This window comes from Ailuropoda melanoleuca, chromosome 14 (assembly GCF_002007445.2).
Source record: "Ailuropoda melanoleuca isolate Jingjing chromosome 14, ASM200744v2, whole genome shotgun sequence".
NCBI lineage: Eukaryota > Metazoa > Chordata > Mammalia > Carnivora > Ursidae > Ailuropoda > Ailuropoda melanoleuca.
The window spans coordinates 11382708-11404778 of NC_048231.1; the positions used below are offsets into that span (position 1 = coordinate 11382708).

Sequence of the window (22071 nt, forward strand, 5' to 3'; positions counted from 1 at the left end):
TTTGTCAGCCGACAGGGTGCAGAGTAACACCGCCCAGCCACTTCCAACACTCCTGGGTGGGAGCCAGCAGCCGGGTCCCTGGGTGGAGTTTGGAGGGTCAGAGGTCTGAGGAGCCCCCCCCACCCCCCACCCCGGGGACACTAGAGCCCGAGGTGCTGGCCTCCAGGGCTTGGGCTTGGGAAAGCTCCCTCTCCAGGAGGACCCAGAGAGACGGTCCCAAGAGGAGCCTGGCTGGCGACAGAGTGCTTCTGCTGCTCCCTCCCTGACAAGGACACTCATCCCCCAGTGCCTAAAGTGTCTCTTGGCCTGGAATGAGCAGGGAATGCAGGAGGTGACCTAATTACATCGCATTTACTGAAGCAGCCTGGAACCAGAAGATGTGACAGCCATTTCCAGAATCTTCCTCTAAACCACCTCCCGTATTGATTCTTTCTTTCCATCCCCACTGCCACCGGGTAGCCCAGGCCCCTGTCAACACCTCCTGCCTGGATTTCTGCCAGTGCCTCTTAACTGCCCATTCTGCGTTCACGCTCTTTCCCGCCAGCCCCTTCTCCCTGCCGGGTTCCGACGGACCAGCTGAAAACACCGGTTTAATGAAGTGACTTTCCTACCCAGGCCTCCAAGGGGTCCTTCTGGCCGGAAGGAAGGAGGCACCCTGCTCCATCTTCCCATGGACGCTCTGCGGCAGCCAGATTGGTCTGTGCGCTGCGCCCTGCACGTGCGCGGTCGTTTTGCTCCAAGTGCTCTCCCTTCCTCCTCTCGGCCATGACCACGAACGGTATTTACCCTTCGAGGAGCCCCTGTCCTACACCCTCCACGGGGTCCTCTGCAGCTTCAACTCCTCCTTCTCCCAGATCCTCTGCCCCGCCTGCTGTCACTGTTTTAGACAGTCAGTCAGGGAGGCAGGCAGCGTCGGCCCCTTCTTCCTTGTGGATCTTTTCTCCTCAACCAGAGCCCTGGCTTCTGGAAGGAGGCAGGCAGACTGCATTGTTTTGTAGCCCAGGGCGCCTCTGGGTCAGGCCTCTTAGGGTGCTCAAGGAATCACTGCTGAATGGATCAGAAGGAAACAAGCTGAAATTGCAGCATGAGGGACTTAGATTAGACTGAAGGGAAGATTTCTGGAGAACAGTTCGCTGTTTAGAAAGGACATGGGGCGCCTGGGTGGCACAGCGGTTAAGCGTCTGCCTTCGGCTCAGGGCGTGATCCCAGCGTTATGGGNGGGCTTGTACTGTCTGTGAAAAGAAGAGAGAACTCTGCTGAGTAAGGCTGGTAGCTGGTAGGCGTGTGATGACAGTGGTGGCAGCCGTCAAGGTTTTGTAGGGAAAGGTGGGGCAGGAAGGAGAGAAAGGGCCACCCGCCAGCTGTAGCCTCCTTTGTTTTGGTTTGCCAGAGATGTGTGGAACCATGGGCACAGCTTCTGGAAGGGCCCCCTGGGGGAGGCGGCAGGACCCTGGTTTGTCACAAATGTGGATGTGTATTTTGCAGTACAGTGCATGCCTGCAACGCTGGGCTGCAGCTGAGACACGGGTGATGACCTTCCTCTGCAGAGGGCACTCCCAGACTGCTGCAAGATTGTCCTCAGCCCCGTGCCCTGCCCCCCCCCCCCGGCCGTCTCCCAGGGGTGCAGTGGGGGCGCTGAGTCAAAGGAACAACAGAGGTGAGAAACAAAGGCAGCTGTGAAGGAGTCCGGAGGAAGGGGGACGGTGGGAGCCAGAGGGACCTTTGGTGCCATACAGGCGCCTCCTTCTCCCTGCTCTCCATGGCCGGATTGGGGCAGTCAGCAGCCCTCTGCTCTGGCCATCCAAGGCAGCTCCTGTGCTTTGGGAGCCCCTGTGCCGGAAGAGGGAGAGACACTGGTGGCTCTCTCCTAGTGACCACAGGAGTGGTGATGGGAAGGAGGGAGGGAGCAAAGGTGCTCTGTCAGGTTGGAAAGCTTTGGTGGGGTGGGGACGGGAACACTGGTTCTCCTTCTGTCACCCTGCAAGAAGTTCTGAGCAATTGTGAGATAAGATGCACTGGATGAGGGGCGCCAGGGTGGCTCAGTTGTTAAGCGTCTGCCTTCGGGTCAGGTCATAATACCGGTGTTCGGCGATCCAGCCCCACATTGGGCTCCCTGCTCAGCGGGAGGCCTGCTTCTCCCTCCCATACTCCCCCTGCTTGTGTTCCCTCTCTCACTGCCTCTCTATCTGTCAAATAGATAAATAAAATCTTTAAAAAAAAAAAAGATGCACTGGATGAACTCAGCCTCGGGCAACACTTTTCAGACTTCTAGAAGACATGGAACTCTTACATTAAATCAAGCCATATTTTTAGTGTGTGTAGGGTGACACATACCCTATGCCGTGTAAAGCAAAACTTTGAAATTGATAGGGTCTTCTGAGTTTTGCCCATAGAAAGGCATAGCCAAAAAAAAGTATAGTTCTGTCGCAGAATGAATCCTTAAGGTAGTTTTTATCTTATTCATTATCTTTTATTCATTAATTTCAGCGAGTAACCCCTATTGGAAAGAATGAGGTCCAACATAAAGTGTTTAAAGATGTAGTATTTACTTATTGTGAGATTCAGATGGTAGGGCTGTGATCACATTAATTTCTCATTTAAAAAATTCATTGTTGGGACGCCTGGGTGGTTCAGTTGGTTAAGCATCTGCCTTCGGCTCAGGTCATGACCCCAGGGTCCTGGGATCGAGCCCCGCATCGGGCTCCCTGCTCAGTGGGGACTCTGCATCTTCCTTTCCCTCTCCCTCTGCCTGCTGCTCCCCATACTAGTGCTCTCTCTATCAAATAAATAAATAAATCTTTAAAAAAAATAAAAATAAATAAAAATTCATTGTTGCCATCTCCATAAAACAAGTAAAAGACTTCTTTGACTGGAGTTAGAGATAATTGTACTATTTTTTAATTTTTAACTTCATAGAACAAATATTTCCACTTCTTTTTGCCGTGGTTCTTGATGATATTGCTGTGGGTTGAAAATCACTATAATATGAAATTAGAAAGAAATGCACCCACATAAATGTAAAATACAAAGAAAATTGACTACTTCACAAGATATCTGAAGTTTAACTTTGTTTGCAAAACAGTCCCTAGGATCTCCAATGAGAATATGTGGAACTGTGGAGTACAGTTTGAAAAACTCTGATTGAGTTGATAACAGAGGTAATAATAGAGTAATATCTAAGATTTATCAAGAACCTTTAATGTGCCAACCGGTTCTTTTATCTTCAGATCAACCTTTGACAGAAATTGCTCTATTTCCTTGTCTTAACAGATGAGGATACTAAGACTCATAGAGGTAAGTATCTTGAATGAGATCCACAGTCAGGGATGGGATCCTGGGTCTGTCTACTCTAACTCTATGCTCTTAACGTCTGCACTTTCTGCCAGGTGCAGACAACCCTCTCAAACAACACCTTTTTCGCTGTGCCCTGTGAAAGGCTCAGATTTGGTTCCTGTTAAAAACATCATAGCTGGGGCGCCTGGGTGGCTCAGTCGTTAAGTGTCTGCCTTTGGCTCAGGGCATGATCCCGGAGTCCTGGGATCAAGCCCCACATCGGGCTCCTCCGCTGGGAGCCTGCTTCTCCCTCTCTCCCACTCCCCCTGCTTGTGTTCCCTCTCTCGCTGGCTGTCGTCTCTCTCTCTCTCTCTCTCTCTCTCTGTCGAATAAATAAATAAATAAATAAAATCTTTAAAAAAAAAAAACAAAAAAACCCAAAACAACAACAACAACAAAACATCATAGCTGTCTGACAGTTGAGCTAGTCTGGTATGCATCTTGCCCCCAACTCATAAATGAGGACAGCTGCCTTTCCCCCACATCAGAAATAGAATGGCATTGACTCTGAACTCTGTCCCTGATATTTTTACCTGCTGGGAACAGCTCCCAGCCAGGTGAAATGGGAAGATGGGGTGGAGCTGGATCACAGGGGCGTGAAGTGTTGGGTCCTGGGAAAGTTGCTGCTGGGGACCAGGTGCTGTGGCCTGTGAAGGATCCAGAATCTTTGTTTCGCCCCACTCTTCCCCATTGCCCTCCTGTCCCATCTTTTTTTTTTTTTTTTTTTTTTTTAAGGGACTGGGTAGGAGGAGGTGAGAATGTGGTGGCTGGGTCATAGGAGTCTGTGTTTGCTTTAGTCAGTTGTGCAAAGATATAACCATATCGGAATGAATTTTTAAAACTCTGAGACTGTGTAGCTCAAGGCTAGACCAGGCAACTCTTTTTTTCTTTAAGATTTTGTTTGTTTATGTATATATTTATTTATTTATTTATTTATTTATTTATTTGAGAGAGAGAGAGAGAGCACACACAGAGGGAGAGGTAGACGCAGACTCCCTGCTGAGCAGGGGGCCGGATGTGGGGCTCGATCCCAGGACTCTGGGATCATGACTTGAGCCAAAGGCAGACACTTAATGAACTAAGCCACCCAGGTGCCCCCTTCTTTTTCTTTTCTTTTTTTTTTTAGATCAGGTAACTCTTGTGGGTCCTTACACGGTGCATTGGCCTTTGATTTTGTGGAGTCATAGGTCTGGGTTTGGGTTTTGGCTCTGTGGATTTGAGCAATTGCTTAACTTTTCTGAGCATTGGTTTTCTCATTTGCAAAGTGGAATGCAAAATATTACCTCTTGGGTTGTTGTCAGGACTGATGAAAATAATTAAAATAAGATGGCCAGCGCTGTACCTGGCACACAGAATTCATACAATAAATGAGAATTCCCCCCAAATTTATTTCTACTATGGCCTCTTCCCCACCAACTTTCTCTTCGAGTACTTTGAAAATGTAGCTGCAATTAGGTGTTTTATAGTCTAGGTTAGATAAATATAGTCTTCTTTCTTGGAATTTCTGCACTAAAATATAGTGTTTTTTGGCAGTTTTTTGGTGGATATCGAGACTCCAGCAGATTGAGATCTGGCGTGGAGAATCTATTTAAAGCAAAGAAGCTTCTACTTTAAGCATCTTCTTCCAATATGCTTTAAAATGCATAGGGGTTTGGGAGGGTATATCTATGGAGGTAAAAGGGCAATTTAGAAGTTGTCTTTTTCTGCTTTCCCTACAAGGATAGTTTCTTGTATAAAATCAAGCATTCCAGCACATTACCCTTACCCTAACCTCTTGGAGGCCAGGTTGGGAGGCAGTTATCTCTGAATCTTTTTTTTTTTTAAGATTGATTTATTTATTTTGAGAGAGAGAAAGGGAGAGAGAGAGCATACACATGCTGGAGCGTGAGCGGGAAGGGCAGAGGGAGAGAGAGGGGGAGAGAATCTCAAGCAGACTGTGCTCAGTGTGGAGCCCAACGCAGGGCTTGATCTCACAACCCTGAGATTACTACCTGAGCCGAAACCAAGAGTCGGGCGCTTAACTGACTGTGCCACCCAGGCGCCCCTCATCTCTGGATCTTGACACAGCCTGAGTACTCTGGCTAGCTTGAGCAACATCAGGAGCTGGTCTGAGTCCGTCTTGCAGTGAGTTCTCTGGTTCTCCTTGGAGTCAGTCTGTTTTTCTGGATCAGCTGAGGGTGAGCATTGTCCTTACTGGGGGGCAGCCGTGTTGTGATTCAGACCGAGAAGAACCTTCCACAAGCTATCCGCTGCATATGAGCGGCTTGTCCTGCTTCGGCCTGCTCCGTCCTCGAAGTCTGTGCCTGCGTCCTGACCCTGCAGCTCGGTGGTGCTAAGGACTTAGAAGGACGTCATGTGTATGTGAAATAGGAACTGCAGGATTGTTGAGACTCAGCACAGCCCATGAGGCGGGGGAGGGGGGACTGGACCAGCGCATTCCCTGTGGCGTGCCCTGTGCCCAGTGCCCAGCACCACGCCTGGCCCAGAGAGGGCTTCATACACTTGTCGCCAGGGAATGAATGCAGCAGTTTGTGGAGCCAGGATGCAAAACTCCCTCCTAGGTTCTGGTTTGCTTTGCAAGGAAGTAAATGCAAGGACCTTATTGTTCTAAAGAGTTTTCAGGAATGATGGGAGAGCAGAGAGCCCTCTGCTTCCCTCCTATACACCGGAAGCTGCAGTGGCTTGTTCTGCAAGGCCTTATTTTTAGCCTGTTAGCCTAGTTTTTTCGCTCTGCTCCCCTGCCCCCAGATGACAACACAGTCGTCACCCTGTGGCTTGAGGCTGGCGCAGGCACACGTGTGCTTTCAAAGGCTGCTCAGGATGCTGTCGGCAGATCCCATCACAGCACGGCTTTGGCCTGGGAGATCCAAGTCCGTCGTGACTGGAGAGAGTTCGAGGCTGGACTTCTGTCCGTGCCACCTGAACTGAAGAGGGAGACGACGCGGTGACGACGCCGTCGCCCGGATGGATGCTGCTGGAGCGTCATCTGGCCCCAGCCTGACACCCCATGGGAAGTTTGGTGCCTGTTGACGGGAGCTGTGTGTGATACAGGAGAACAGGAAATCTGATCAGACTCCGGGAGATAAGGAAGCCGGGAGGAAAGCACCTTCCCCTCCCACTTGCAGCGAGGACAAGCTTCTTCCTGTCCCTGGCCTCGTGTGGGCCATTGGCTCTCCGGCTGTGAGGAGCCCGAGAGGCCACCAGAGTTCAGGGTGGAGTGTGGGGGCAGCAGTGCTTAAGAGGCAGGTCTGGATCCATCTATCTGGAGTTTTGTGTGTGCTTCAGCCTCAACCCCCTAATAGGAAACTTCGAAAATAAAGAAAAGGAAAAAGGAAAAAAACCAAACAAACGTATCTGTGTTTCTACCATTTGGAGAAGGCCGCTGTTAACATTTTGGTCTATTTCCTCCTATCTTTTGTTCTCTCTTCCCTCCCTCTCTCTCTCTCTCTCCCTGGAGTGAAAGATATACATATGTATATATGTGTACATGTATGTACTCTCTATGTATTCCCTATATGCACGTGTCTGTATATTCACATACATCTGTTATCGATTGATATTACCCATCTGTCTGCACACACACATGTGCATATCTGATATTCTGCTTTGGTTTTACTCATCTTTATATTGTGAACATTTCCTTGGCTAATAGAAGGTCTTGAGAACCCTTTTGGAGCCTGGATGAAAAGTCTTCAGTGCTGAGTCCTTGTGGGCATCGTACCTCATGTCAGAAAGCCCGAGAAGTCCAATTCCTTGCTTGGTGTACCCCGAGGCTCTCCCAGGTAGATTCAGCCTACCCTCTGCTTTGTGGTTCCCCAGGTTGCTTACCAGACTCCAGCTGCTCGGTGCAAAGGTAGATGTCCTCTCAATCAGGTTGTCTGGCCTGGTGTTTGAGGAGAATGTGGACGTAAGGGTTATGAATGTCTGGACTGAGAGAAAAAGACCCTCTAAAATACAAGCTTTATCCTTAAAAGAAAGACTTTCTCTGTGCCCAGGAACTAGAAGGGTTGGAAAGCAGAAGAACCATTCTCTCTCTCCCTCAGGAGGGGGCTTGCTTTGGTTTTCCACTAATCTTCCACTCCTGCCCGTAGAATTTGACATGGTTCTATTTACTTTTCCTTGGCCCAGTTTGGGTCAACAGGATTTCTCTCCTGCCCAGAACAGCTGCATGCTTGTGTGAAGTAAGATGTGAGCCTGGGCTCTGGACAGCAGTAATTAATCCTTGTCTGAGCGACACAGTGGGGATTTTTAGCCCAAGATGGTCTGACAGCACTGGGTTTTACGTGGCACATGACAGTCCCGGATGGGCCAAACTATTTCTTCTTCTCTTTTGTCTGTAAGTGACTTTACGGGCTGTGTGTGTGTGTGTGTGTGTGTTTGGTGATCTGGGGCCCAGCCCCAGTACAGCAGGATCTCAAGATGACCGTGGAAATAACAGTAAAAGGACACACACAGTGTGAGCACACACAGCCCAACATAATTTGATGACATAGCAAGACTGGGATTTCCTCTTCTGTTTGGTTCAGTCTGTGCTTGCTCAGCTTTCATCCCCCGGCTTAGTGCTATAAGGGAGTGGATTTCCTCAAGTGCTGTGGATAAAGTACTTCTTCCTCTGTTATCTCCCTTGTCAATAGAAATTGCTCCACTGGGTAAGTGGTTATGAAGAGGAGCCTATATATATATATATATATACACACCACAGTATCTTGACCAAATGAAACAGGCTTAAGGCATTTTTCCTTTGTGATAATCCCATGACATTGAAAATACACTAGTTTCTCTATTTAATTATTATGGAACCATGAAATAATTCCCAGGAGCCTGGAGGGTGTACTACTCCTGCCTCTTCCTCCCCCCATGTTTAGACTTTGTGTGGAAGTCTTTTATCTTGGGCGGGCTGGGCTGGGCTGCTGTTGATAATGAGAGCAGTCCGTGGTGAGAGTCAGAGGGCTCACCGCCACATACGTGAGTGGACACATGCCTCCTAACGTCAGAAAACTAACAGCAGCAGCACCAATAATCCCAAGTAGTGGTCTTGTGAGGGCAAAAGAAGGCCCTCTGGCAGGATGAGAGAGGAGACTTGGCCAGCACGGGTGTCTGTTTTTTGGGTGAAGTGGGCCAGTCCTAAAGGAGGCTTGTGGGCTTCTCCACCAGCCAGGATGCTGAGGGGCTGTTCGTATGAGGGGTGGTGAAGCAAGCACGCTCCAGGGTGTCGGGGGGCTCACCTGGCACAACTGCCCTATTGTAGGAGGGACTAAGAGTGTCTGCTCATGACTTCTATGGGTGGTGGCAGGGCTCACTAAATAGGGTCTCCATTCACTTCCTTTGGGGAACATACTGTCGTGTGGAAGGACTTACATCTGAGAGTGCAAGGCAAATCCACAAGGAGAGGGAAATAGACTTCCAGTGCTGTTGCTTTTTTTTTTTTTTGAAATGAAAACACATTATGATATATTTGAAGTACTTTTCAAATCAGGGAATGCAAAACTATAAGGCAAATTTGTAATGTTAAAGGTGAAAATGTAACACTACTCAGATTAGAATTCACAGACTGATAAAGGAAAAATTAACTGTAAAATAAAACTGTAAAAATAAAGCATAAAATTATTGAGGATTATTTTTCCCCAGATGGTTACTCAATTATCTCTACACTACCACTTATTAAATAATTCATATTTCCCTCAATGATTTGAATTAACACCTTTTTTTATAAACTCAGTGTATCTAGATATATTTCTGGACTTTTTTCTGTTACACAAATCATAAGTATTTTGCTTACTGAGTTATCTTAATGTGATCTCACTGGTTTAATCACCACCTGGGTAACAGAATAGAGTATGAGTAGCACCCAGAGGCCCCTGATAAATACTTATTGAGTGAATGAATGAAGGTCAGTCTCTGGGGAGTATTCAGGATCTGTTTTCTAATGGTCATGTCTAATATTATGAACGTATTGGATGAAGACAGAAATGTGCTTATTAAATCCATGAATGGCACAAAGATGGGAGATAATAATACACTGGATTAGACAAGTCTCCCAAATTTCTCAAAAGTTAGATACTGTGAAATGAAGCTAAAATTATGTACTAGATAAATGTAAATGGTTGCATGTCACTCTAAGTTCAGTATTCAAATAACTTAGCTAGCAGCTTTCTTCATCCAACGTGCTTGATGCTAGACTCTTGAACCAAAGCTAGTGATTGCGCCTCCCAGAAGAGACTTCCATGTGTGCATTTGCACACATGCTTGTACAGGCATCCATACAGTGGACATACTCATACCTCAGTCATGAACAGATTCAGTTGACTAGTTCTTTTTTGGGAGGGCTATCCAACTCCCACCCACCACAAACTCTCCACCCTACTCTGGACCAAGTGTTGTGAGCTTTATTTCTGCCACATTATGAGCTACTGAGGCATGTTGTTGACCAGCCTGGGAGCCTGACAACCATATGCAGTGCTAAGCCATAGCCTGCTAAGTAGACTTCACTCCCATTCGTGTCTGTTCTTACAACTGGTATTTCTAAACCTCTTCTGTCTGTGATTACAAAATGGCGCCACATTTACCTTTACTCTCAAACTGCAATGACTTCAAGACCCTCATCTGCTCAAACAGCATTGGGGTGCTTTAAATATTTCCACAAATTAGCCATGATTTTCCCCTTTGCCCGGAGGAACCTCATTGCTGGCAGTGCCCACCATGAGAACACCAGTCTGTGCCAATGGAACTCTCTGCAGTTGCTGCCAAAGCTGTTGATTCAGTTGCCAGAGCTGGGCTGGGTTTCATGCAGAGGTGGGGGAAAGACCTGCCATGTTTCTGTGTCTCTTTGTCACCTAGGCCCTCGAGCGGCTCTGTGCATGCCTAGAATCTCTCAAAGTGATCCCGAGTCTCTTGAACATTTGTTTCAGATTCTGTACCTCCCACTTTGCCCGGAACCCCATCTAGTCTGCTGTGAAAACAATTCTGTTTGGGACCTTGTCCTTCCAACCAGAGGGGCTCTGTCGCTGCCCAACACCCAGCTTTATCGGGACCAACCCCAGCCACCCACCACCCCCATAGTTGGTAGCCCCGATCCTGACCAATCTCCTCACTCATTCCCCAGGTTGTAAAACACATGTCACAAATTCCTGGGCATAAAAGGCTACTAGTGACAGTGGGACAGAGTATGGTGAGGCAGGGCGAGGGTGTGCCGGAGTCATGTCTGGGTCCCACTGCCACTGGCCAGCATGTTCAGTGACATGTTAGATAGTTCGTTGATAGCAACACCCAGTGAAAACTTGGAGCATGTCACTAGGCAGAGCCTGTGAGAATGTTCAGGAAAACCTCGCAAGGAGCCACTAGGCTTGGCATAATAAATTGTTCCTGCCAAGTGAAGAGATAGTGCTAACGTAGCAGATCCTTACTACCAGATGTGTGTGTCACTGGGATGAAGGGCTGGCAGCTAAAACCAAACAAGGCACTTAAGAACTCCTTCCCTGTCTTCTTGGCTTTGCGTCCAAGTCTGACTTCTGTCTTGTAACCCACCATCTCTTGGGTACATTCCAAATACAAGACCACTTTGTTGCTTCTTGTTAACCATCAACTTAACCTTTACTTACTTTTTCCCCACTGCTTGTGGGCTGGGAGAATTGAAAAAATCTGGGTCCTGGGTCCTGGGTCCTGGGTCCTGGGGAATGCTGTGTTTATTTGATTTGGAGTGACAGAGTTTTTATTTACGCTGGCGGGGGCTGAGGGTGGGGGGTGCGCAAGTGACTGCCCACGCCCTCGCTGCACGAGTTCTGCTGGCTAGTTGGTTGTGACGCTGACTGCAAGCAGGAAACTAACATAAATGCTGTTCGCCCCTGATCGAGACGCTGACACCCTGTTGGTGACCAAGGAGGGCCGATACCGAAACGGTTTTTAAGCTGTAAGGGACTCCACACATTCAAGAAGATATTTTTGCCTTCACTCACCCTCCATTTCTTCTTCCTTGCCAACACACCTGCTTGTGGCACTCCCTGTGTCCCTTCCTCACTTTGTGGGAGTCCAGCAGGGCTGTGATGGCGTTCACAGATGGCCCCCCTGCGGGCAGCGGTCCCCCTCCCGACAGACAGCTGTTTGGTTCTTGGCGTTTTTAGCTCATCCAGCCGTCCTACCTGGCCACTTTCCTGGCCCCCGCAGGCTCCTTCTTCTCCCTTGCTACTGCATGCGGCTCTCGTAACTTCTTGATCAGTCTCTGTGGTCCTTTGTATCCTTGGCAGGGATTTCCATAGTTCAGGTCTAACCTTGTCTTTTACTTCCTTCACTGGCTTCCAATTCTTTGAAAAAAAAAAAAAAAGAGAGAGAGAAAACTGGGAATATTCAAGACCCTCCATGTTCTTTCCCCGAACCTGGACCTAGAGCCTTATTTCTCCCTAAATGACGTCATTCCAAATCTATCCTTAAAAAAAGTTTGCGAGGCGCCTGGGTGGCTCAGTTGGTTAAGCACCTGCCTTCGCCTTAGGTCATAATCCCAGGTTCCTGGGATGGAGCCCAGCGGGGTGGGCTCCCTGCTCAGCGGGGAGCCTGCTTCTCCCTTTCCCTCTGCCCCTCCTCCCTGCTTGTGTTCTCTCGATTGCTAGCTCACTCTCTCTCAAATAAATAAATAAAATCTAAAAAAAATAAATTAAATTAAAAACTAGTTTGTTTCTGTGTTCCCATCACTGTTGCTTAGGATGTCATTCTGATATTCCTCCCTATTGTGGAAATCCGTTATAATGCCCTTGATGGCCCCTTCTCTGAGAAATCCTCCTGGATCCTTCTAGTCTGCATGGACTTCTTACTCTGACCCCACAGAAGAGGGGGCAGCTGCTCTGTCCTCAGCACTCGGCAGAGCCCAGGGGCATAATAGGTGCTCAGTAATTCTTTGCTGAACAGATGCCTCTTTTTCCTTTCTTTTCTCTCCTCTCCTCTTTTCCTTCTCTCTTTTTTAAAGAGTTCGCTATACCACATCTTGGACTTCTTGGCATCCCATTTTCAAACGGTCTGTGACTTAGGCTTTGCTTCCTGGTTGCTGGTGTTGCAAAAGCAGCCCCATGGAGCCAGCTGTATACCTGTGAGCCTTTGCAGCTAGCTCAGCTTTGGGGGGGCAGGGCCTTTGCTCTCGTTTTCTTTCATAACCTCCAATGCATCCAGTACAATGCCTGGTAATTGAGGGAGGGGGCAGAGTAATCTCCAGAAACCTCTCCGACTGCCTATGGGAGGCCCGATGGCCATTCAAAACAAACATGCTTTGGCATTATTTTTCTTTAGTTTTGTGGTTATTTTAGGTTATGGAGTATGATTTACTCACAGTATAATTGTTTAGGTGTACACTTTTATGATTTTTAATGTTTATGTAGTTGTATGACCACCAACATAACCCAGATAGAGAATATTCTCCCCACCCCCATTCTCTCACGCTTTCCTCCTCCCTCCAATCCCAGGCTATCGCTGATATCTGAATAGTTTTGCCTTTTCCAGAATGTCATATAAATGGAGCCATGCAGTATGTGGCTTTTTGAATCTGGCTTCTTTCACTTACAATCATACTTCGCTTTTTTTTGAAATTTGATAACGTGGACCCTAACCCACACTTTATCAGCACTGCCTTTCTCGTAGAGGGGCGGGGGGGCATGCACGGGGTGTGGACGGGTCTGTGCGAACTGCCGGCATCTGAGTCAGCCCTACCTTTGCAGGCTTGTTAGTGCCTCTTTGGACCGACGGTCCCGGCTGCTTTGTCAAACCCGTCCCTTCCTGAACCCCACAGTGGCACCTGGCCTAAGACAACCTTCTCCCCTGGGTCCTGACCGGTCATCCCCATAGCTGTGGGGGGCACAGCGGAGCGGGGTAGCTGGGGTGGGTTGACCACTAAATTCCTCCCTTGGGGAGGGGGCCGGGTGACAAAGGTCAGGCCTCTCCTGGCTAAAACAACAGAAGTGGTTCCAGCTGCCGAACAGCTGGAGGGGGACGTCTGCTTTCCCTCAGCAGCGTGAAAAGCCCTTTAATCGGGGGGCGTGCTGTTGTCAGGCCCCGCGGTGAAGGTGTGTCGAAGAAGAGCAGACACCACCGAGGCTGGAGACCTCCCCTTCCCTTTGACCTCCCTTATCTCCCCTCCTCCATCTTCTCGCGCCCCACTCTGAAGCTGCCAGATCGAGACCCTCCTTTGCACCTGTGTAAATGCAGTGGTGGTGGGGTCAGGGAAGGGTGAGAGCAAGCTGGCAGGAATAGGGATGTGGATTTTCCAGGCAGATGATGGATGAGATAGCGGGTGGGTGAGTGACGTTTTAATGTGAGATTGCTCTTCCTTCCCAAAGACGCAGGCCCCCCCAGGGGAAAAAGACCAAAGTCCGGTTTTGCAGCTGGTGAAGCAGTGACAAGACTAGAGGCGCGTTCCCTGGTTGGAGCGTCAGGGGCTGAGCTACAGCTAGACGCCTGGAATGCGCTTCTCTCCTGTTTGTTCCAGGCACTGGCTCCAGGAGTGGCTTTTTTCTCCTTTCAATAGCAGACTTACCTCCCAGAAACGCTTTGTAGTGCCTGAGTTCTAAGAACTTGAGCGGGACTTTGACTTACAAACATGACGGGAAAAATATCCCTCCCTTAGGAAAGCTTGCTTTGCCTGCAGACCCTTCTCCTCTCCTGCCCACCAAGGGGCCACCGCCGGAGACCCTGGCCGCTGCGGCCAGAGCTCACAGCAGGGCCCCTCTGCCCCCAGCCCCTCGGCTCCGTGCTCTCTCCCATGCTACAGGAGGCAATGACATGTGGTAGGAAGTCTGGCCCTTTAGAGGCAGACATAACAAGTGCTCTGCCACTTACTAGCTTGACCTGGCTGGGCCCCGGCTGCCTCCTCGCTCAGTGGATCAGTATCTCTTGAGTGGGCACCAGGGATCCAGCCGTGTGGCACCCAGATCTCAGAGTCTGGGCAAGAAATGCACAATTCAACTGTTGGTCATTGAATTACAATTGTGACACAGACCACAGCGGAAAGTAGAAGCCGGTACCCATCTGGGAAGTCACTGAGATTGGAAGGATGAATAGGAGGTATGAGGTTGGGGCACAGTCCAGGGAGAAGGGCCAGGGAGTCCTGAGGCAGGAAGGAACAGTGGGGTGGGGCTAACCATTTCTGCCCAGCTGGGGGCCCAGGCGTGAGGGGCCGTTACTGTGCTTGTCAGCTACACAGCAGGCACACGGGGAGGGATCACTCCCCTTCCCACTCCTTCCAAGTAGGCATTTGCAACTTGGGCCGGGAGACTCACCGTGACTTACAATGTTAATTCTGTGGAAAAGTGAACTCGGGGTGTCAAAAACCCGACATATCATAAATGGATTATTTATACCATTTTATCATCTGGCAGTTGTTCTTAGTCAAGTGCGTGTAAATGGTAGCTGCAAAAAAAACCAGAGCACTAATCACATGGGCTGTCAAATGATCAGAGTTTTCTACCTTGACACGTACTCATTTCAGGCACAGCAAGCCCAGGCCTCTCAGATTACTGCCTACCTTATGGAGGGAGCGACTTATGTGCAGGGTAGTGGGAGGGCTTCTGGGGGGCTGTGTGAGGAGGATTCCCACTGGGCCAGTCTCACTTGGCTACTTAATGATGATATCTGCCGTGGGTATATGGGTCCTGTCTCAGCCACTCCGGTACATTCCCTTCAATGTCTTTGTGATTTCTTTTCCTTTAAGTCAAGAGAAAAATCCCGTGTTTAATGTATGGCTTTCCTTATCTAATAGATGTTCCTTAAAAGGAAAGAAAAGAACAAACAGCTTATATTACTCTACGTGTTTGAGAGTTTTAAGCTTTTGGTAGTGGTTGGACAAAGAGTATCTCTTTTCACAGTACATGATTTAAAAAAAAAAAAGGAGCTTCTTTTATCCAGGCTATGTTTTCGGTAAGGTTTGACAGTCACCGCGTTATCCTCAAAGCTGTATTGAGCCGCTGCTGTAGGTCAGGCCCTGTGTCAGGCCCTGCTCACATGAAGAGGAACAAGGAGGTCCTTCACACACACGTGCACACACAAATGATGACGCAGTGTGTGGAGGGTTTGGGTGGAAGTACGAACACGATGCCGCAGGAGCTCCAAGGAGCTAAGTAACAGTGGTGTTTAAACATGAAAACGTTTGCTCTTTGGGATGATAGCATCAGTGCAGTATGGAATTGGAGCTGGAATGGGGAGGAAAGGTTGGCGGTACATCTAGGCAGGAAGATAAAGGACTGAATGAAATCATCACGGGTAAATGAGGAGAGAGAGGCCCCGCCGGCCCTGCCTAGTTATTTCAGATGCCCCGACGGACGCACCAGTGAGTGATGCCACAGGGGCTGTTCCAGCCCCAGCCAAGCTCCCAGCTGAGTGCGGCCCAAGTGTGTTACTTCAGTTCACACCACATGGAGCAGAAGAACCTCCCAGTGGAGCCCAGCCAACCCATGGACTTGAGAGAAATGATTAGTTGTTTAAAGCCACCAAGGATGGGGATGGTTTGCTTTGCAGCAACAGATAAGCAAAGCAAAAATATTAAGTGTGTAGCCGAAACTGTGTTATGCACACACACTGTCTTTATGAAAGAGAAACCTCCGTTGAGTTTGGCCTGTGAGTTTTGAACCTGATATCATAAAGGGGAATGCCCCTTGCCACTCTAAACTGCGGCCTTCACATTTCTAAGCCCAGTGGCTGGACCACCGTCCTGCTTGTGTAGTATGGCTCCTGCCCCGTCTTCTACACCTCGGGAAAGCAGAGAGATATGCATGTGACCAGGAAAATGCCGATTTCGAATTTCAGATACCAGTTAAATCAGCATGGTACAGGTGGAGGTTAAGACTGCAAAGCCAATTCCATACTATAAAGGATCGAACATCTCCTAGATGGAACCTTAGGCTGCCTCTGCTATTCCCTATATTGTCATGGAAACCTGGCAGTCAGTCAAACCTAACACGGCTTGTGGTCCTAGAGTGGCCTCTCTGTGCAAAAGCTGTGGCAGGGTTTGCATTCTCCTCTGCGAGAGCCTGAAGGGTAAGATGGGCATGCGTGCACTTCGGACAGAAGGGGTTGTTGGTCTGACCCTGATTGTGTCTACCTCCATCTTCTCTATGGAGAAGACAGTCCCCAGTCGGTAGCTTACTTTTGCACTAGGAAGGATGGATTGTTTACGTGTATTTCAAGTGTTTGTCCAACTTTACAAATGTGAGCAGAACACAAACTAATGTGTGTTTGCTTTGGAATCGTTCACTCCCCAAGGAGAGAGGGTAGGAGTAGCCGATGATTGCAAAGTCACAGTTGTCCTGGCCCTTTTTGTTTGGTTTCCATGTTACACAATCATATTTAGCATAATTGTTTTGTTTTTGTCGTCTTTTGGTCAGGAAGAAGGAAGGGAATGTATGTGAGGGTTTTTATGAAAATACTATGCCCTCCCTGCCCCCCCAAGGGAAATGGTTTGTGCTTTGTCTTGCTGGGGAGACAGCTTGCACCCGCCCAACACCAACACCTTCTTTCAACCATGGCTGCTCTTGAGTCCACAACAGATGTCTGTGGCTTGGGGGTTCAGGTTCCCCCAGGGTGACTCAGATTCTGAGTTTGGTCTGTGTGCCGAGAGAACTGACCCAGGCCACAGGCTGGCACTTGGGACTTGTAGGCTGAGCTCCTGACTCCCGCAGAAGAGAGGGAAAAGCCACCTTTGTGACTTCAGGTAGACTGTGGAACTCCTGGGGTGTGGTACTCTTGATCAGTAAGTAATGAACTGATTTCATGTCCAGCTTCAAAGTGTGGAGATTATCCTCAGGCTCTGCTTCTTTTTTGCTGTGGTCCAAGGAGTCTTAGCTTGGCTCAACTAGGAGAAGCTCCAGGGAGGATGAGCCCCTCTCCCTCCCCCTCTGTAGCTGTGTTCTTGAATATGGCAGCCCCTAGCCACACGTGGCTATGCACATTTAAGTTAACTAAAATTAAGTGCAACTAAAAATTTAGTTCCTCAGTTGCATAAGCTACATGCTAGTGCGTAATAGCCACATGTGGTTTGTGGCCACTGTGTTAGCACGGATATAGAACATGCTTGTCATCGCACAAAGCTCTGTTGGACTGTGTGGCGGTTAGCACTGCAGAGCCCCTAGGATTAAATCCTCTCTCGGTCCTGCAGTATCCTCTTCCCTTGCTGTATGGCCACCATCTGCTTGCTTGTCTCCACCCTAGAGTGCAGGCCTAGTGGGGGCAGGACTGTGTGGCTGTGTTCTGCCTGCCAGGCCTCGTGCAGTGCTGGGCCCATAATACGGGCTTATTGAAGACAAAAGTAGATGAATGGATGGCTGAATAAGCAGTGTTTGTGGACCCAACGTAATCCCTTGGGCCCTGGAGGTTTGGGTGATCATATTAGGGCATAGTCGTCCTATTAAAAGTCTATTTTATAGAACTCATTGCTTTTTTTTTTTTTTTTTTTTTTTTTTTTTAACAACCACAAATACACATAGTTCCTAAAACAGATGGAAATGAGACACCACAGACGGTGGAAGACAGTCTTTTAGCCATGGCCCCATGCTGTCTCGGAACTTTTTTACTTGGCCTCAGGGACCAGTAATTTCTAGATGGAACCTTTTGGGAGCCCTTGTGGAGGTGGGAAGGATCTCCATGTGTTGGGGTAGGTGAGGCTTCTTCTGGAGCTCTTTAACCTGTCTATTTGCAGACAGAATGTTCCCCCAGTGATTAAGCTGGTCTCTGGCACAGCTGCCATAGCGTCTCTGTTGGCCCAGAGCTAGCCATTTCCAAACCAAATTTATGGCTTGTAGTTCAATGCCACGGTGACGCCCACAGCTCTCCTCTCCCGTGAGCTGAGGAAGAGAGAACAGGGCAATCTCCTTGACTTTGAAAAGACACTTTGTCTTTTTCGATCCCTGCTTTTTAAGGTGAATGAGGACCCTGTGAGGAGCTTCTCCCGGTAGGCTTCAAGTGCCCGGAAGGCAGGCCTGTCTGTCTGGGTCTTTAGCGGTTGGCAGCTGGCACACAGTAGGCTCTTGGTAAACAGTTTTTGACTTCGAGAATCCAGTTTTGCAACTGGGTCAGATCTCCTACTTGCAGCCTTGCTCTGTAATAATGAAAACGGCAGTTTTAGTGTCGTTGGAAGCAGAGCTCTGAGCCAGGCTGTGGGTGTCAGATCCAACACACACATTTGGGCTTGGAGGAGCCCCCAAACCGGGCTTTGGTTTCCTCATCCGTAAAATGAGGACTGTAACTTACCCTGCCTCATAGGGTTAAATTAGTTAACATATCGTAAGTGATACCTAATTATCAGCTTTTATTATTACTGCTCTTCAGACTTAAGATGTGGCTACCCAAATCCCTGTGTGACCTTGGTTTTCCCAGGCATTAGAAGATACAGATAGTTTTGGGGCACCTGGGTGGCTGAGTCGGTTAAGTGTCTGACTCTTGGTCTCAGCTCAGGTCTTGATCTCAGGGTCGTGAGTTCAAGCTTCATGTTGGGCTCAGTGCTAAGTGTGGAGCCTACTTAAAAAAAGGAAAAAAGAACGTGGAGATAGTTCTGTCCTTGTCTGACCGTGAGAAAAAAAGGGCATGTTTCTCCTTGGCCCTTGCTGATTCCCATGGCAAAATAACCTAACAAAGCAGGTCTTAGAGCAGGTGTCACTTCAGGTAAGTAGCTCGTGGGTCCACCGGTGAAGATAGTTGTGTGATAACAGCAGCGCCTTGACCTGCTCTCAGACAGTCTTGGGATCACAGTTTGTTCTGGAAGCTGGACGGGAGGATACTAATGCCACCCTTTGGCTGGGGGCTGGCTCTTCACCAGGCAGAATTACAGAGCCAGGTCCGGCTGCATTTCTAGGCTGCAGACAGGTTAGGAATGGGTCCGGGAGGGCCACACAGAGGGAGGAAGAGAGACGTTTGAGGCCAGCTTTGCTGGTTGCAGCCACCTGTGTCCTGTGCCCATTCAGGAGCCTGTGGCCAGGGCTTCCCAAGCTTACCTCATTTAGCTGGACCTTTGGTTCCGACATGGCGCACAGTCGGTCGTAGGCGGGGAGGCCTGTAGTGGCAGAGGGGTCTGGGTGGGGTAGGAGAGAAAAGACCCACCTCTCAAACTCAGAGATCACTTAAATTTTGAGATGGAGCCAGGGCAGGAAGCTGTGGACTACCTCTGCCCACCTTGTAATGCAGGGGGCACGGGGGAAGATCAGCGCACTGGGGTGGGGGCATGGCCCAGTGATCTCCTGGGGTGGCGGGAGCCTGCAAGGCCAGGCCTGTCGCATTGCACCCGCTGGTTTGGAGGCAACGCTGTGTGGGAGATGCTGCTACAAGAGCCCATTCATCCTTCAAATGCTCAAATACCCCAGCTTTGTTCTACATGCTGGGGATGCATTCACAGGCGAGATAGACATTCTCCTTGCCTTTGCAGGGTTCAGAGTTGGGGATTCCATTGTTAATCAGATCATACAGTTCATCATCGCAAACTGTGTTAAGTGCCGTGAAGGAAAAGCAAGGTGCAAGAGGTTATTATAGGGGACCCGTGCTCATCTATGAGAGTTGAGGAAAGCTTCCCAAAAGAGATGATATGAGCCAAAATCTGAAGTAGGGGTGGGAGGGGAGGGAGAAGGAACAGTGTGTCCAAAGGCCTGGAGGGAGGAACAAATATAGCTTATTTGGGAAATGGAAAGCAGGCCAGTGTCCCTGAGCAGTGGTGAGCAAGGTGGGGACGAGGCCGTAAGAGCTGAGGCCGGGGTGGGGGGGGCAGGGTCAGATTCTGCCAGGCCTAGGAGACCGCGTGAAGGTCCCCAGGGATGATGGGACACCACTCTAGGGTTTAAAGCAGGGGCAACCTGAGGAGAGTGAGGCCAGGGATCCCATACAGGGTTGAGGTGTGGAGGATACCACCCCCGCCTGCCATCTTGGGACCTTAAACTCCTCCCTCTGTGTGGCAGCCTGGGAGGTAGGGAGCTTCCTCTGGCTATGGCTCTCTATAGTACTGGTTTCAATCCCAGAACACTAGACTCTATTATGAGACTCTATCAGGACATTTCCCTCTGGGCTTGGGCAGGACTCAGGTTGGGCCCGTGCGTGTGGGAGCCCTGAGGGTCGCAGGGAGACAAGTTGCACGGTCTATCCTAAGGAGGCTGGCATGGTGTCAGCCCTCAGCTGCTCCCTCCCTGTGGTGAGCAGCCAGCACCCAGGCATGAGGTCAGGGTAGCGGGAGGGACTGGTTTTATAGTTGGGAGGCAGTCTGTGTGCTAGTGGATGGGCTTGGACTGTCTGGGAATTTGGCCAGTATGGGGTGGGGGGTATTCCTAGTGCTCCCTTGAAGGGAGTGATGCTGCCTCCAAACTCCCTCTGCTGTTCTGGAAAAGAGTCAAGTTCTCATTTATTTGCTCTGCACAAAGGGCCTCAAGATACATCTGAAACAGGGGTTGTATTCACACCTTCCCTAAACCCTGTGAGCTTTGTGTGATTATTCAGTCAACTGTAGTATCACCAATGGCTGAAGTGTGCTTGTGACACTGGCATGCGTTATTGTGGGACATGCATTCTGTCAACTGGCACTGAGAGAGAGCCTTGAGCGGGCCTAGAGCTCTGCTATTTAGGGGTGGATGAGAGTGGATCCAGCTCTTAAGGCCCATGCAGTCTAATCATGGGTTATTCAACAGAAACTCATGGATTATTGTATGATCCAAAGTGTTTTCCAGCTGCATCCTATAGTTGCTAGCACAGGTTCACTGATAAAAGGGTTCATGGTCAAATAAGTGGGAGATGCATCATTCTAGGTGGCCCTTGATCTGCTTATCTCTTGCTGTGTGATAAGCTACCATAAAACTTGATGGCTTAGCACAACAATTTATTACTATCCCTTACAGCACCATGGGTTGACTGGGCTCAGTTGGGTGATTCTCACTTGGGGTGTCTCAGGCAATCACTTATTTTTATCTGGTAGCTGCAATCATGATAGTGGGGGGTGGACTCATCGAATGGCTTCTTCACTCACTGGTCTCTGTGCCTGGGTTTTCTCTGGCATTTCTCTCTGCCCATGGTTCTGTCACATGCTGGCTTGGGCTTCCTCATAGTGTGGCGGTCTCAGGGTTGTTAGGCTTTTTGCATGGTGGCCGAGTTCCCCTACAGTGAGGGTTGCAAGAGGCCTGGGAGGAAACTGTAAAGCTCAGAAGTCATTTCATTTCCACAGCATGTTATCGGTCAAATGACTGAGGCTAGTCCAGATTCAAGGGGAGGGAATTAGCTCAGTGGGAGGAGTAGCACACAATTTGCTGCTATCACCATGCATCAGAACGTACCAAAGATCTCTGAGAAGTCCTGCAGTAAAGAAACCTGTTTAACTCAGTATTTCCCAATCTGATTATTATTATCTTTTTAAATCAGGAACTCCCTTTCTCATAGAAAATCACTTGTATTCTGCCAAAGAGCAGTGGGCAGAAATTGAAGGGTGATGGAGTTACTTTCTAACACATGAAACTCTCCAAAGATGGAATGTAGAGGTTGCTAGTGAGTCCCTGATTTGGGGAAGTACCCAAACAGGGGTCATGCGGCCACGTGCAAGGATGGAGCGGCTGAATATCCTGGTGGGGAAAGCTTTGATTTGACTTCTGACTGATCTAGGTTCAGATCCAACACTTACAGCTGTGTAACGTCGGAAGCGTTACCTCTTTCTGGCTGGAGTTTCTCTATCTGCAAAACAAATAGTTCCTATTTCCCAGGACTGTTGCGAGGATAAGGAGATCCTGCCTGTGAATCACTTAGCACAGGATGCTT

General features: G+C 49.0%; 1 protein-coding gene across 8 annotated transcripts in view; it reads left to right on the forward strand.

The window, feature by feature from the left end:
- The window catches only part of SMOC1 (SPARC related modular calcium binding 1), a 154740-nt gene that overhangs the window by 46779 nt on the left and 85890 nt on the right, over positions 1 to 22071 (forward strand). Inside the window, exon 1 of one of the 8 annotated variants that reach the window (XM_034641990.1) lies at positions 16992 to 17011. The exons of the other annotated variants lie outside the window; for them this stretch is intronic. The gene's annotated coding sequence lies outside the window, so the exon portion shown is untranslated. Of the gene's footprint in view, positions 1 to 16991; positions 17012 to 22071 lie in introns of those variants that run through there. 8 annotated transcript variants of the gene reach the window in all.